Raw genomic sequence first — 15,720 nt, 5'->3', positions numbered from 1 at the left:
TCACTTTATCTTTTTTTCCATGAGATGACATTTTATCAAAACTTCATCATCTTCACAAGTGGAGTTGCTCCATGAGCCAATGCTATAAAATCTACTTCACTAGTAAAGCAGGAGCTATACCAAACATGCTCTAATTCATCCTCCCAACAACCTAGCTACGGAGAATTTGTGGTATCATCAATTTCCACATCGTGTTCTTGGTCTCGAAATTACATCTTTGCCATTTAATTTGTTGCCCTACACGTGCTCTTGTTGCATCTATGAATGCACATGACAAATCGTTATTGGAAGAAAAGGCATTCGATCCCTTTGAGTCCCGAATAACTTTTATGGGCATGTCTGAATCATGAATAGCAACAGCTCTTCTGTTCTTTTAAAAACGCATATAACCAAGCGCGTGTTTAGTTGGAGAAAGTTGGAAATTTGGCTACGGTAGCACTTTTCGTTTTTATTTGTCAAATAGTGTTCAATCATTATGGACTAATTAGGCTCAAAACGTTCGTCTCGTAATTTTCAACCAAACTGTGCAATTAGTATTTTTTCGTCTACATTTAATGCTCCGTGCACGTATCGTAAGTGTAGCACTTTTTTGGAATTTGGGGTGGGAACTAAACACGCGCCAAGTTTTCTTGAAAAGTTTTGGAGCGTACTAGGATACACCTTTGAATTAGCACCAATACACGCATCCTCACTTATGTCTATCTTATCTTCTTTCTCAATCACGCTCCCTCTCTTACCCCACCAGCTCCGATAGTACCTTGCCGCCTCTGCTGCTGCCCTCTCTAAAACCAAGGTGCCATTAGTTCGAGCTCTAGTGCCTTCGCCCCTCGTACCATCACCATCACTAAAAATCCAAACCAAATTTTCCTTTCTCTAGCTGACGCCCTTACCATCTATATTGCTCAACCACCACCTCCCACTGCCTCGGCGGGCGACATTCTCGCCATCATGTCTCTCACCACCACCACCAGTCTACCGTTCTCCCCGACGATCCCTTCTAACTATAGAAATCTTGGAACCGCAAAAACCTCAAACCTTAATGTTGGGGCCAGTTTGGATGGCGAAATTTTTTACAAAATAACACTGTAGCAGTTCGTTGTTATTTGACAATTAGTGTTCAATCATGGTCTAATTAGGCTTAAGAGATTCGTCTCGTGAATTTTGTCTAAACTGTGTAATTAGTTTTATTTTTTATCTATATTTAATGCTTCATACATGCGTCTAAAGATTCGATGTGACGGGGAATCTTGAAAAATTTTAGAAAGGCCCTCGGCAAACTTTGTCGTCTTGGGCTGCGACACCATGTGAGATCTTTATTTTTCTCTTTCTTCACCATTTTTTTCTGTCTTTTAATGTGTGTACGGCGAGAGTTAAATACTGCATGGTCGGAAAGAAGTACTCCACTCCGTATTTTTTTTTACATACACAACAGCGTAGAAAACCGGCTAGGAATACTAGTCCATCGGAAAGAACGGGGGAAATTACACTCCCCAGCCCCGTCCACATTATTACCGTCCCCTCCCCTCCCCGCAATTCCCAATTCCCCACTCCACACTCGCATCGCTAAACCCTCGTGCGCCGGCGCCACCACCGTCGCTAAACCCGAGCGAAGGGGACAAGAGAGAGAAGGTTCGCCATGTTGTCCGCCTCCGGCCGCAGCAAGCCGTCGCGGTCCGCATCCGCCTCCACCGTCTTCGCCGACAATGCGGGCGGGTACCACGACCTCAAGATCGACGGCTACTCCCGCATCAAGGGTATCCCTGCCGGAGTGCCCATCAAGTTCAGCCCTTTCTCCGTCGGCGGCCACCGCTGGCGAATTTCCTTCTTCCCCAATGGCGACCGCATCGCTAGCACGGGTTACATAGCCCTCTTCCCCAATGGCGGCCACCGCGGTGGTAACGAGCTTTGGTAGCCGTACTGGTCGCCGGTCTTCAGGGTTACTCCACAGGAACACCTTGGACTACTATGTCAGCAAGCGCGGCTCCCTCACGGTCCGCTGCGACATCGTCGTCTTCGACGAGTTCCTTGCCGAGGAGCCGGTCACTCCGACCACCTTCGTGTCCGTGCCCCCGTCCGACCTGCACCGGCACCTCGGCGACCTCCTCAAGACAGAGAAGGGCGCCGATGTGGTGTTCCAGGTCGGCCGGGAGACGTTCGGCGCGCACCAGTGCGTGCTGGCGGCCCGGTCCCCTGTCTTCAGCGCTGAGCTCTTTGGCGCCATGAAGGAGAGCTGCACCCTGGCAAATGTCGTTCAAGTTGACGAAATGGAGGCGCCGGTGTTCAAGGCGCTACTCTGCTTCTTGTACACCGACTCGTTGCCAGAGATGAGACAGGAAGATGAAGATGTCATGTATCAGCACCTGCTTGTTGCGGTGGACAGGTATAACATAGAAAGGCTGAAGTTGATGTGTGAGGATAAGCTGTGCGAGTACATTGATGTGGGTAATGCCGCCACCATCCTTACACTAGCTGAGCAGCACCACTGCCACAGACTGAAGAAAGCATGCTTCAGTTTTCTTAGCAATCCGGCAAATCTGAGGGCGGCAATGGCCAGTGATGGTTTCAAGCATCTAAGCAGAAGCTGCCCATCCATCGAGAAGGATCTGATGTCCATGCTCGAATCGTAGTCTAGTGAAGTTCAGTGTCTTCAGCATTGGCACTAAAAATCATCTCGTGGTTTGTTATCAGGTAGCTATGCAGATGCACAAGCAGTAATCTCATCTTGTCTATGTTATGTTGGTTAATTGGACGGGTATATGGCCCTATGTTAGAGAGTTAAGTTAGAGGCCAGAATGTTATATTCGTTTATCTAAAAAAGGTTAGTAAGTTAACTCGCTTCTACGGCTCTACCAACTGATTAGGATGGACTTTGTTATCAGGTAGATATGATGATTGAATATTCACTAAGCATCTTTGGTTGTCTCATTTTTGTTGCATAGATTAGAATATGCTGGAACTAGGGCACTAGGCATCTTTAACAATTGTTTTGTACTCAATCAGTTGCATTACATGGTTTGTGGCATTGGCAGTGCATTCATCAGGTAATTGTCCTCTTTTTTAGCAATGGTGGTTCAGGCAAGGTTTCTAGCTAGGATCAGGTAGTTCTCCATGGTTTGATAGTTCCACCAATTGATTCTGCAGTGTCTATGGTTGTTGCTTTGCAGTACTTTGGATGGAGCTAAATACCAGGTTGTTGTCTTGACGAGTGATGCTCAGTGCTCTAGCAATAGATGTTGGCTTGCTGCTTTGTTTTTTTACCTTCGTCATCACTTGTATTAGCAGAGCAATGGTTACATGTTTTCCAGACTTGTGGTATGAGGTATATGACTAACTTGCAGTCTAAGGAGCAATGGTTCCATTTCTATTTTGTCACCCTGTTGCATATGTACAGCATTACCAACTGATCAAGAACGAGTGACCTCGTGATCAGCTGGTTTGGTTATTTGAAATCTCCAGTTGGCCTGCAATTGTCGTAGCGTTTTTTTAACTGGATGAGTACATCGTCTCTTTTCTGAGATGCATAATTTAGTGATGGTTATCACCTTGGCTTGCTATTGTGTTCTTAACTTGATCATCAGAATGTTTTAGCGCAACAGTCCCAAGAGTGATGACTTGGTTATTCGAAATCTCCAGTTGGCCTGTAATTGTTGCATTTTTTTATTTGAGTAAGTACTTCATCACTTTTCTGAGGAGATGCATAATTTAGTGATAGTTGTCACCTTGGCTTGCTATTGTGTTCTTAACTTGATCATCAGTAGAATGTTTCGCACAGCACAACAATGCCATGAGCCTCATTCCATCTCTGTTTTGGTAATCTGTTGATTCTGTACAGCATTACAGACTGATCAAGAATGAGTGACCTCGTCATCATCTTAGCTTGTTATTTGAAATTTCCAGTTTTCCTGCAATTGCTGCATGTTTTATGGATCTGGATAGATAATGCTTCTGTGCGTTGTCACTTTTCTGAGGTGACGCAGAATTTAGGGATGGTTGTCACCTTGGCTTGCTATTTGTGTTCTTAACTCGATCATCCGAATGTTTTAGTGATGGTTGTCATCTTTATTGAGTGATGGCTGTTGGTTTTGCTCTATCAGTGTTCGTCCTGTCATGTAATCTTGCCTACCACTCGCCTACCTCGGACGCTGCCATGCCACACGCTCCACAGAGGGAGGGGGACAACTGTTGGCAAAGGGTCAGTACGAACGTATTCTAGTAAGAGGAGATTTCAAACATCAAAGCAGCCCATTCTAAAAGAGGATTGTAAATGACTTCTAATTTCTCTGATAGCCACGCCAAGCAGTTTAGACCACATTTTCGAGGCGCTTTGGAGATCACCGCTGGTTCGTGCTCGCAGAAACTTGGCCCTACTCGCGGAAAATAAGCTACTGCCCTCCTCCCTCCGTTAATTAGCCTGCCTCCTTGAGTACAGGAACCCTGAGTCGACTGCAAGCTTTCTAAATTTCAGTCGATTCAATACAGGAATTATGATAAAAGAGATCTCCATTGTTCGCTTGAACTTATCAGTCTGGCTTATCATTCATGGTATAGTGTTTTTCTTTCACAACAAATCAGCATCAGCCGGCTTATCAGCCGCATAAACCATCAGCCAAAGTGAGTCATGTTTTGTACTTATGTGAAAATGTTCTACTATACTTGCTCTGATTATAAATATAAGTATATTAGTCAAACATTTATATCTTTGACTACTTTACAAAAATTTTTACATAGAATAAACAACACAAGGGCCCGTTCGCTGGTCTAAAACTGACTGGTTTTGTGAGAGAAAGACACTGTAGCGGCTGATTGATGAACAGTGTTTTATGAGGGGAGTCAGCCGGCTGGTCTGGACCATCCAGAACGCACCCAAGGTTGGTACTACTCTTTCTGTGTCCATTTCTTTTTGTAATTTCCTGGTTTTCAAGAAATCAAACAATTTAAAATCTAACCAAATCTTAACAAAATATTAATATCTTGATACATCATAAATATCATTGATTAATTATGAAACATATTTTCATAGTGAATTTCTTTATCAGAGACATGCACATTGATATTATTAGATTCCACTCACAACACACATCACCACAAGCGTCTTGCTATCGATGAAACATCACCTGCCACAGAAAGCACGCCACAACATCATTAAATCCTAAAAAATTCACTCCCAACGGAGAGTCGAACCGAGGTGCTCAATCAATGTCTTCAGAAATTATTTGTTAGTGCTATTCGAAGGTGACGTTGGTAGAAACTTTATTTAATGAAATTTCCGCGTAATCAAAGATCACGCCTTCCCAAGGAAGCTAGCCGAGTAGCCGGCCGGCAACTTGTCTCCTTCGTCGTCTTGTTTCGGACTTCCTCACTACGGGGCGGTCCGCGCAAGGCCCTACAAGAAGTAAGAACCTCTCCCGGTGCTCCGGAGTCCGGAGTCCAGAGACAGACATACAAACAAAGATTGCGCGATAAATCAGGTCCGCCGAGCCACCAGCCATGTCGTCCACCTCTGTCAGCGGTCGGAAGAGGTCGCGTTCGGCCTCCGCCATCGTCGCCGACACGGCCAGCGGGCACCATATTCTCAGGATTGACGGCTACTCCCGCACTAAGGGGATTCCCACCGGAGAGTACCTCAAGTCCCGACCTTTTATCGTCGGCGGCCACCGCTGGAACATCGACTGCCACTCCAACGGCCACGACCCTGACACCAAAGACTACATCTCCCTCTTCCTCGTCCTCGAGGAGCCCGCCTCCGGCTCAACAGCGAAGGAGCTGAAGGCGCAACATCGATTTCGTTTCGTCGGTGAGGTGCCGGAGAAGGAGGAGCTGCCGCCGGCGTTGTTAGCGGTAGAGGAGGTGAGCAACTACGGGAGCCACCGCGGATGGGGGAATGCGAGGTTCGTCAGGAGGGAGGATTTGGAGAACTCAGAGCACCTAAAGAACGATTCTTTCGCCGTCCGGTGCGACATCGTCGTCATCAACGAGTTCCGCGCCGAGGACGAGACGGCCACCTTCGTGTCCGTGCCCCGGCCCGACCTACACCAACACCTCGGCAACCTCCTCCAGACCGGGAACGGCGCCGACGTGGTGTTCGTGGTCAGCGGCGAGACATTCCCCGCGCATATGTGCGTGCTCGCGGCTCGCTCGCCGGTCTTCACTGCACAGTTCTTTGGCGCGATGAAGGAGAGCAAAAGCGGCAGTGTTGTCCACATTGACGACATGGAGGCTCGGGTCTTCAAGGCTTAGCTCCATTTCATATACACTGACTTGTATTGGGAAACCAATGAAGATGGAGAAGAAGAGGAAGATGTCATGGCGCAGCACCTGCTTGTTGCCGCAGACAGGTATAATTTGGCGAGATTGAAGCTGATATGTGAAGATAAATTATGCAAATACATTGATGTGGGCACGGTGGCAACCATATTGGCCCTAGCCGAGTAGCACCAGTGCCATGGATTGAAGAAGGCATGCTTTCGTTTCCTTTTGCTCTACGGAGAATTTGAAGGTAGCTGTGGCAAGTGAAAGCTTCGATCATTTGAGCAAGAATTGCCTCTCTGTTATGAAGGAGTTGGTTTCCATGCTTGGCACCTTACTTGAGTGAGGCTGGGTTTTGTGTGTTCTTGTGTTGGTGTGGGTTGGAAAACCAGGTTTCCAGCAGGTGGGACACGGAGGGACCTTCGCTCAGCCAGATGCCCTGGGCGAAGGCTAGGAAGATGTTATATGGATCTAGGCTCAATTAGGGTTTCATAAATGCATTCACCAACCTCCTCTACATTGGGTTCAGTCCTCCCTTTTATAGGGCTCCGTGTACTACCATTTCATTGTACATCTCTATCCTTTGCCAGCTAAGGTACATTCCCAGAATATCCTAAGATTAGTTTAAATCTTCAGGGGCATCCTTGGTCTTTTCCTTCTGCACCGCCTTTGTCGCTCGGGCCTCAGCCGCAGGCCCGTGGAAAGCCCATTTCCGACTCTGGGCACAGTGCTGTAAGAGCTCCCTTCTCTCGGGCGAGGATCAGACTGCCTTTGCTTGAAATGCTTGAGCCTCCGCTTGCGCTCTACGACCTCTGCCAGAGAGCTCCCCCGGGCACCTTCAGGTGGTCAGAGGCGAAGGCTTTCTTTAGCGTCCTTGTGCTTTGTCCTTCACTAGGCCAGCGGGTGGTCCCGAAGGCTCCTCCTGGTATACCTGCGCACCATGAAACACGTAAACAGTTGTTGTTTCGTAGGGGCCTCCGCTACTCATATATCTATGTCCCAACAGTTCCCCCTTGAGGGTATGGTCCGACGCGAGCGGGCCGTGACCCTCAATTTCATTTTTGATATTGAGTTGCGGAGGCTTCCCCCCTTTCCCCCCTAGGTCACCCGGATCAGACCGTTGGAGGTGAGAGGTGGCGCTTGCTTATTGGCTGCGGTGGCTTTGGAACCAACACGACGTTGGGTGGACATGACCGTTGGGCCTAGAAGCTGAAGCGTCCGCCCGCGGCCTATAAAAGGGGGCAGTAGGTGAAGCCCCCCCCCCCCACGCCACCTGAGCCATGCTTTCGCCCCTTTCGGTTTTTAAGCCTCCTTTCGCGTTTAGCCTTCGCTTAGTTGCAGCTTGCCTTCGCTTCTTTTTTGGTCTTTCTAGTTCTTTTAGAGGTGGCTTCTACTGTCAGCCCTCCTCCTCGCCGGGCTACCATCTCCGGTCCCTACTCCCGCCTCCTTGGTGTTAGGGCTTGTGGTTGGTCTGCGCGCTTTGAGAAGTGCATGGTTGCTATTGCGGAGGCCCAGGAGGTTGAGGATCTGGCTGGTGTTGAAGCCTCAATCGGTGATTTGGTTGGAGCTAAGGAGGCGGAGGCCATGGTCAGGAAGACCTAGGATTTCGGGCCTTCGCTTATGACTACGAAGATGATCCTTCAACTCGAGAAGGATGGTTGTATCCCCCAAGGCCGGGCTAAGCTTCCACAGGGCGAGACTGTCCCTTCGCCCGGTAAGGACTATGTTGTTGTCTTCAAGGATTACTTTGCTTGTGGCCTTCGCCTCCCCTCCGTTAAATTTCTTTGTCAAGTGCTGGAGGAGTTTGATGTCCAGATTCACCACCTTACCCCTACGGCTTCCTTACTTTGAGTAAGTTTTGCTGGGCCTGTGAGTCCTATGGCGCTGAGCCAGATCTAGACACTTTCTGCACATACTACGAGCTTCAGCGTCAGCCTAAGAAGGTGGGCGACAATGAGCTTATATCTCAGTATGGTAGTTGTGCTTTTATGGCAAAGAGGCAGCAGGGCAAGTCCAGATTGGAAATCTCATATTGTCAGAAGAACAAATGGGACAAGGATTTGATGAAGTATTGGTTTTTTGTTCAGACCTTCGGTGTTACCTCTACTAATGAGGATGGAAAGAAGGTTACTCGTTATCCCCTCACCTCCATCATGACTAAGATGAAGCCGCTGAAGAAGGTGACTCCAAGTGATGAGATTACGCCTCACAGAGAGGCTTGTGACAAGGCCTTTGCCTTGGCCTACCGGTACTCCAGTGGCCTTGACCTTGTGGAGGAGATAGTGGCCGCAAGGTGCTGACCCCTTGGTAAATCTAGGCCTTCGTTCAAGGTCGAGATGGTGAATCTCTTTGTTTATGGCGAGGCTGACGGGTTCCTTTTCCCTGCTTCGGGATAGCTCTGTCGGTGGATGAAACTTCTGAGGATTTTATCTCTAGCGTGGAGCAAGAGGCATGGGAAATTGTTGGTGATATCACCGACAAAGAATTTCTCACGCGGAGGGCCATTGGAGGTACGATGTATCAGCTGCACCGTGTGTTTGAGGAGTTGGGGATCCATCATGAGGAACACAAGGTTCATGCGAAGGTGTTAAAGTCCCTTGATGATAAGGCGAAGAAGGCCGCCGCTAAGAACACCACTGCTGCAGCGAAGTCAAAGAAGAGGAAGGGGGCTGGTGGATCTAAGATTGTCAGCAAGAAATAGAGGACTGTGCCCACCTCCGCCGCTACCTCCACCGTTGGTGATGAAGAAGTTGCGGAGAGCGTTGGCAGAGGCTCTGCTGCTGCTGCTACTAGCGTAGAGCACGATCGTTCTACCACCTCTGTAGGCCTTGGCGATGGCAATTTCATCGAGCCTGCCCTTCAGGGGATGGGTGGCGGCTCCATCGCCGAACCCTCCACCGTGGCACCTATGCTCGGCATTTTGGATGATGAAGCGTCGAGCTCCGAGGGCGAAGGTGCTCGTGGTGGGGATGCTTCCCCACCCAAGGATACTGAGGTCGGTAGTGTGGAGCACCGGTGTCCTACGGTTGCTCTTGTAATGGAGGTGTCTGAGGGCGAGGCAGAGGGGCGCTCTCCGCCTGCTCGTTTTCAGAGCGAGGCGTTCCGAGCCTCGGTGCGCCATACCGATGATGCTGGTACCGCAGAGGCTGTTGCCAGCCCTCTGTATCTAAGTGAGTGGTCTTTTTAACTTTTTGCTATGCGTGGTCTTTTCCGTTTGTATTTTCCTATAGTTTGCTTACTTTGACTGCTTCAGCTGATTTGACGAAGGCTATAGGGAACCCTACTGAGCCAGCCGACCAAGATCTTGCTCAGGTCGGTTTGGGGGCTCCCCCGAGGCCACCCCTTGCTGGGGTGACTCCTGGTCCTTTTGGTTCGGGCCAGGGTGGTGGTGAAGGTTACATTTACTTTTAGTTCTTGTTTATGTGCTATATCATTTTTATTTGGATTTTTGCTGATTTTTGTTTGCTGTTTTAGGGACCTCCGACAGCACAATAAGTGGGTGGGCGGAGTGCCTTGAGGCTATTTATAATGATATAGGAGGTTGCTTTTCTTTTCTATTTTTTGTTTCTTAGTTTTTTTTGTCTTACCCTTCTTATGTTTTGTCTGCTAATAGGTCGCCTTCATCATCATTTGAACCATGTGGACTACTTTAAGTTGCTACGGTACAACCTGGAGCGGCAATGCGTGGTGTGTACCAGCTTTGTTGCACTTTGCCTCTTTTTTGTTTTTATGGGTTATTTAGCGCTACTGACCTTCGTTTCCGTAGAGTCACCATCTTGCAGAGGCTCTTGAGGAGCGCGGCACTCAGGAGGTGATGGACCATAATTTAGCCATTGAGGCCCGAAAGAAAGAGCTGGAGACCCTTGAGGCTGAGAAGACCTGTCTTGCGGGGGAGGTTGGGGGCCTCCACGTAGCCCGTACTAATTTGGACAACTTATAGGGGAAGGTGGATTCCCTAAGCAAGGATCTTGAGGGTGCGAAGGCTGCTGAGCAACTGGCTGTCGAATGTGCCCTGAAGGCTATTGAGACAGCTGAAAACCTTCGCAAGGAGGTAGATGCTGAAAGGGAGTCCAACGTGGCCTTGAAGGCTCATGTGGACATGCTAACCAAGTGCTTGGAGGATGCCAAGGCTGTTGAATTGGCCACGGCTGAACTTTATATGGGTGCCCTCGGATAGTTTGGGGGTGCTACATCTTCACTGCCTACCGATCCTTCAGCATTCAACGTCCTCTCTTGGATGAAGGCCAACTTCCTCAAGCTTCCTGATTTTGTTGGCGGTGCTGTCAACTTTGGAGCGCTGGCCTCCGCAACCAACTTCTATAAGATGCTGAAGCAGGACAGCTGTTCGCACATTGAAGGCTTGATGGAAAAGGATCTTGAGGGCCCGGCCGAGCTTGGAGCGACTTCTCGAGGCGTTAGAAGATCCGTCCATAATTTTATAAAGTCGTTCTAGGTGAAATTTGGCCAGGTGGAGGCTCGTTCGATGGCGGAGGCGCGGCGCGCTGCGGTTGGTTGCTTTTGTTTGTCTACTTCTTGGCTTATGATTCTTTGGTATATTTGTGCATCATGTGTTTTAGTGGTCTTACAATTGCTATGCCACTCGCAGGAGTTGTAGAAATCAGAGACTACGTGAGCTACTTCTGGGGCGCCAAGTTCCAAGGCTGGAGAGGCATCAACTCCGAAAGCTCCTTTAGGTGGTGCTAATGCCAAGAAGACTGGGGAGGCTGCCTCCGCTTCTGCTAATCCAGAGGTGTAGTGTCTAGGTTCTAGTTACTAGCTTTTTAGGTTTGGTCAATGGTGAAGTGTTGCAGACACTCGCCCTTTGTGTATATTGTAACTTTTGCTACTTTGCTGCTGCCTTCGCCTGTTAAATGTTAATTGTAAATTTGTCCTGCGTAGGTTTCCTCCTTTGGGCCTGTGCAGGACATGCTACCTTTAACCTTTTTCCAAGATGGTATTTATATTAGTGGTGAATTGTGGGAATATTGGCGCTAAAGTTTTCCCAGACCTTCTGTTGTTGAAATGTTTGCCTTCGTATCGTACGATGTTGATGACGAACGCGTGGAGTTTACTAGGTCGGTAGCTTGGCGAGGACCTCGACCACCGGTTTAGCTTTTAACTTAGGACAAATTGTTTGGTTGGCCTTCGTGCCTTTGTAATGTTTGTCTTGAAAGCTCAATGCCTTTTGCGTTTTGGTTTGTTATTGCTTTTGGGCTTTTTGTAAGACTGCTTGTGCTCATATGAATTGTGCTTGTAATGCGCTTTGTTGTAATATGTTTGTTTTCTTTGAGTAAAGTTGACTTGGAATGCTTGGTTGGACACTTGTTTCATTGAAGAATCTGGTTACAATTGCTACCTAGGCCAAAGGGTTCTAGCAGATGGCGCTTATTTTCTTGCTCTTGCCTCCGCTTCTCTCTTCTCTAGTTCCCATTGGGGATGTGCTTGTGCGTCCGCGCGAAAGAGCTGAGGCGCTAGTATTCGACCTTGTGTCCTGCGTAGAGGCTCCGTTACATACTTGATCTATTGTAATCCCTGCTTTTTGGTCTCTAGCTGTCAATAGGGAGGCTCTAGCACGTCTCTGCAGAGAAGCTGAAGTGCTCGTATTTGATCTTGCAGTTGTTGCGAAGGCTTTGGCACAATTTGAGCACTCATCGGAGGTGTTGGTCTTCAATCTTGATGCTTCTCCAGAGGCCACAGTGCAATTTGAGCAAGCAACGGAGGTTGATGAAGCATTTCTTGGGCGTTATCTTCGCTTGCGCCTAGATTGCGTTGTTGCCTTCGGTCATGCTAGAATAGCTGCGCTCCCGTTGAACATGGTTGATTCCAGGCCACGCCAGGTGGTATCTTTGGTTGCGGGAGGATGTTACAAGTCTTCTTGCGATACCCTCCCACAACCTCTGATACTGACTGCTTGTCGCCGGACTATGGTTATACAACACCCCATGGAGGTTGTACAACACCATGTGGTAGATACGTACAACCTCTCTATGGCCTTCGTCGGGCTGTGCGAGCTACTATAATTATGAGTCTTCGCATGGTATCTTTTAGCTCTATCGTTTCTAAGGAAACTCTGACCTCCATGGCTCTCTTGCCTTGCTCTATAGTGTGGTGAATCTTGGTTGCCTTAACTTCCCCCTTAGCGTTCTCTAGAGTTAGTGATATGGTGATGCACTGACTAAGGCTAGTGCGTGGGGAGGGCTCTGGGTTTTATAGCCTAATACTTGTACGCTGGCATCACTGTGCGCGGCGGTGGTGCCATTGCTGGTGACGAATGGACCTCGCCGGCGTTCACAGGAATTGGCCTATGGGCCTCGGTTTAACGAGCCGAGAGCACAGGAAGAAAGAGAAGAACAAGACGAACTCAACTAGGCAACTTACAGCGGCATGGAGCGGATGGAAGCGGCGCAAGGGTTCGGCGGATTGAACTCGGCGGTGGCAGCTAGGGCTAGCGGCGGTGCTACGAGCTCAGGACAAGGCAAGGCGGCTTCAGTGACTTGATGGAGGCGGCGGGACACTGGGCTCAATATTTATGGGAGCGAAATAGCTTGGAGCACATGCCAAGGCGGACTCGGGGCGGTGTCGGGTCGATTACGGACTCCTAGCGCGGAGAGAGTCCGCGAAGGAGACGATCACGAGGTGGAAGATGACACGGCTAACATGTGGGGCTGGCTCATTAGCGAAACCAAACGGGAGAGAGGAGAGCGCGGGCGACGGGGCTCGACTGGGCCGGCCTGCTGCGACGCGGCCTGCTGGAATGGGCCGCAAGAGAGGAAGAGCAGAGCTGGGCTACAGGGAAATGGCCAACTGGGCCAACAGGCAGAGAAGGAGAACGGAAGCTGGGCCACGCGGGAGAGAAAAGAAAGAGTGGGCCGAAAGCCAGGGAGAGAGAGAAAAAGAATTTTTTTATTTTCTTAAACACATTTTCAAATCCAAATTCAATTCAAATTGAAATCCTTTTGCAATTTTGATCAAACGCAAGCATCACAAAAATAAGTATGCCGCAGCGTGTATGCACAAACATGTAGCTAGGCCTTATATTTGATTTTAATTTTAACAAAGTTATTGTTTCTCTAAATTTAAATGCTCACAAAATGCATAAATAAATCATTTTAAGCTATTTTAAAAACCTGCAAATTTCATGGTGTTACAATTCTACCCCCCTTAAAATGAATCTCATCCTCGAGATTAGGACGATGCTTACTCAAAAAGCTACGAGTATGTTTTCCTTCTCTTCATCCCTGATCGAGATGCACGCCCTAGTCTTCCAATAAGTGTCCTCTAGAGGGTGCGTATGCTCTTCGCAGACATACTCCACAGCTGTGTCCCAATCATCGTAGTAGGTCTAAAGAATCCCCATAAGTCGGTGGTGCCAAACGGAGGATTCACACACCAGCTTGTACCAGATCTTTGTAGTCCATCCTATGGCAGGGGTAGACTGATCTTCTTGAATGGCGTCCTCCTCCTCATCATCAGACAATACAACGACCTCTACTTCTTTGGGTTCTTCTTCTTTAGGCTCTTCCTGGAATGGCTCAGGCGTAGGTGCAGGTGCTGGCAAGTCAACTTCTTGCTCCTAGGGTTCCTCCTCCTCACATGGCTCCATGGACTCATACAAGCCACGAGGCGGGTAATAGCCTCTGGTGCTGATGCGAGCGGTCTTATTGGCACGAGGCATCTACAGAATTAGATTTAGTTAGATTAGAAGTAATAATTTTCATAACAGAGTGAGACAAAAGAAGCATAAAATTTAGCAAATAACAAGAGTGAGATGGGAAGCATGAAATGAGTGAAGCAAAAGAGGCTAGAACGACCATTGCTAACTAGGCTTGCATTCTACAGTCAACACAGTTCTGATACTAATCTGTCACACCCGATTTTAAGGATAAAATAGGATGCATAATCTTATGTGCGCCCAGAGATCAGTCACACACATAAGCCGACAAATTGCAATAGTATCAAGAGACAATGCTTTATTATATAATGAAAATATACTCATATTTAATACTTACATCAGAGTATCATGGAATGATAGCTAATCTTTAGGCTCCATCTTTCACAGGGATGGATGACTGGGGGTATCATATGCCTAGCACTTCTATCAGTCTTTTGGGAACTCATCCGTAACTCCATCAATCTTCGGAGCAACTTTTCTAAAGTCTAGGGGTGTGGGGAAATAGCAAGGGTGAGCACACGTCGTACTCAGCAAATATAACATGGGGTTCATGAGGCTTAAAAGGTTTGACATAGGTTTAACAACATTTAGCTTTTAGTTGTCACAATTTTAGCATATGAATAGCATCAAGTTGTCATAATCCCATGGTAAACACTTGATCAGTGTAAACATGATTAATGAAGAGCATAAACAAATAATTAATAGTGATCTTCTATTCCATAAGGGTCCAAGGCAGCTCGTGACCTTGAGCACGGCTGACATACCGATTTTACACTCTGCAGAGGTTGTACACTTTCACTATGAGTCGTGATACCCATATACCCGGGTTAATTACTCCCAAAACACTTCTAAGGTGACTAGGCAGGGTTCACTATGAAGCCTTTCAAAGGTTCGTCCAACAAGTTAGGGCCATTAGATTCATTCGGCAAACAGATGTAGAGCCCTCCTTTTCGATGGCACAATGACACGCAGCCTATACACAAGGGGACAGAGGCCGCACTATACCCAAGTCGTCAAGCCATTCTTACGCTAGTAAAGGTAACATCTAACAAGCTAGAAAAGGTCCTCATACTGAGCTAAAGCCAGAGCCATGTGGCCCTCACAGCTGTACTATAAGTCCTAGATGATCACTTATAAATAAGTCCTTAGGGAGAGGAATCTGAAGCATTTAGAAAGTAGCTAAATACTCCAGCCCCCGGTTTCCAAGTTGCTAAAAAGTCATGTTTTAATGTTTATTGCATATACCATTAGTCGAGTTACAAGATCATGTTTAGTTGAGCACTAGCAAAGCTACCCAATGCATATCCTATAGGAGACAAGGTATAAGTTCAATTCTAGGGAATCCCTATCAAGGTGACACATGCAATACGAATTAAATATATTAAAGTTGATAGGAAACAAGGATAATTCCATGTTATAGTTGCCTTGAACAAAGTGTTTCTGCTGATCCTGCTCGTCAAAGTAGTACTCTTGATCACCCACGAATTGCTCACCATCTATACTCGATAATCACAGCAACATACAAGCATCCAGAAGCAATCATGCAGCAAACAAAGGCTATAGATTAGAGCAGTACACCAACAACATAGAATCAAGATGAAAAGTTTGTAAAATGAATCTACGTCTCACTACGAACACACAGACGCAAAGATCACAAAAATCAGAGCAAAAATAGAGAAGTTATGAATTAAACAAGATGTTCTTTATTAAAATAATAGATTAAATCTAACCTTGAATTTTAAAAGTTGAAAACATACTTAATAGTAATATGAACATGTAGATTATGCAATTATGAATCTAAC

The 15,720-nt window shown here is 47.4% G+C and overlaps 2 pseudogenes; both read left to right on the top strand.

The window, feature by feature from the left end:
• The first annotated feature begins 1,610 nt into the window (after positions 1 to 1,610).
• LOC136487169 (BTB/POZ and MATH domain-containing protein 1-like) lies at positions 1,611 to 2,867 on the top strand (annotated as a pseudogene).
• Positions 2,868 to 5,487: 2,620 nt separating this feature from the next.
• Positions 5,488 to 6,592, top strand: LOC136458728 (BTB/POZ and MATH domain-containing protein 1-like; annotated as a pseudogene).
• The last annotated feature ends 9,128 nt before the right edge of the window (positions 6,593 to 15,720 follow it).

Source organism: Miscanthus floridulus, chromosome 1, assembly GCF_019320115.1.
Source record: "Miscanthus floridulus cultivar M001 chromosome 1, ASM1932011v1, whole genome shotgun sequence".
Lineage (NCBI taxonomy): Eukaryota > Viridiplantae > Streptophyta > Magnoliopsida > Poales > Poaceae > Miscanthus > Miscanthus floridulus.
The sequence above is the reverse complement of the archived record's forward strand: the minus strand, read 5'-3'. Positions and strand labels throughout refer to the sequence as shown.